This window comes from Aplysia californica, unplaced genomic scaffold, assembly GCF_000002075.1.
Source record: "Aplysia californica isolate F4 #8 unplaced genomic scaffold, AplCal3.0 scaffold01322, whole genome shotgun sequence".
Taxonomy (NCBI): domain Eukaryota; kingdom Metazoa; phylum Mollusca; class Gastropoda; order Aplysiida; family Aplysiidae; genus Aplysia; species Aplysia californica.
Genome location: NW_004798592.1, coordinates 44,463 through 45,827, shown reverse-complemented (window position 1 = coordinate 45,827; position 1,365 = coordinate 44,463). Strand labels below are relative to the sequence as shown.

General features: G+C 40.4%; 1 long non-coding RNA gene across 1 annotated transcript in view; it reads right to left on the bottom strand.

The window, feature by feature from the left end:
* LOC106013822 overlaps window positions 1–1,247 on the bottom strand; it is a 69,085-nt gene extending 67,838 nt beyond the window's left edge. Inside the window, exon 1 of the long non-coding RNA XR_001185442.2 lies at window positions 1,110–1,247. This is a non-coding gene — a long non-coding RNA (uncharacterized LOC106013822). The remainder of the gene's footprint in view (window positions 1–1,109) is intronic.
* Window positions 1,248–1,365: the final 118 nt, after the last annotated feature.

Below are 1,365 nucleotides of genomic sequence, written 5' to 3'. Positions count from 1 at the left end.
GTCTCTCTCTCCGCATGTTAATTATATTCCTTCTCTTGCGAGTCCCCCCCCAACCTACAAACACGCACCCCCCTTATACAATCTTTAAAAAAATAAACAAATTAAACCCCTCTTTACTATCCTACCACTTCTCCTTCGTAATAAGATTAACATTTACATCATGGTCATTATCATTATATCTGTTTCAATTTAATTTACATACAACTATTGGCACTGAGTCCTGTCTGAATTTCATAGAAAAAGAGAGAATAAAATGGTTCGGCCACCTGTTACGTATGTTACCTAGCCAGCCTCCAGAGGCTATAACACCAAGCATTTCGGCTATTGTAAAGGAAGAGGAAGACCACACGAAAGGTGGATTGAGGGAGTCAAGAAAACCCTGAAAAAGTATGATATCCCTATTGAAAGAGCTGCAGAGCTGGATATTATGGCTAAAATTTTGGTTTTTAGATAACTATCCAATGTTTCGCCTCTCGACAAGATAAAATATACTGGAGGTATAACAAACAAGAAAGAATAAGTGAAAAAAAGAAAAAAGCTCTCTCTGATCAGGTAGCTTTAAGACGCTCAATAAGATGCAATGAAAAGAAACTTATGTAAGGCTGGTAGTAATATATAAATAATGTCGTGGTCATCATGATGATATCATCATCATCATCATCATCAGCATCAGCATCAGCATCATCATCATCATCATCATCATCATCATCATCATCATCATCATCATCATCATCAAACTTTGTCTCGCCCTTCCCCTATTCCTCCTAATCCTCTTTTTACTTCCGATCGCCTTGTCCCTCTTCACCTCCGCCACACCCTAACCATCTAACATCATATAATTCATCTTCTCTTTTCCTAGTCTCACACCTCTACCTCATAATAAACTTGTCTAAGCCGTATCTTTTACCTTCTCTCACTCTTTGCCCCGTCTCTTCATCCTTTTCTTAGGCTTTCTCAGCCCCCCCCCCCCCTTTTTTGTCATCATCGGATCTCTATTTTTCAACACCACCTCCACTACCTCCATCACCTCCACCACCTCCTCCTCCTCCTCCTCGTCTTCCTCCTCCTTCTCATCTTTCGTGTTCACCCTCTCTACAGACTATGCTTACCTTTTTCGAAACCTTTCTGCTCTCGCTCAAACAAAGGACTCAATCCAGATCTTTCAGAATGAGTACTCCTCTGGGGAAAATTGAAATGAAGAGATAAATGACACGAGGGTAATGATATTGGTTAAAGGACGAAAAGGGACAGAATTAAAATTCAGACTGTATTTCAATGGCTCATTATCTCTTCCTCCATTCTTCTATGCCCTGTCTGTCTGTCTGTCTGTCTGTCTGTCTGTCTGTCTGTCTGTCTGTCTGTCTG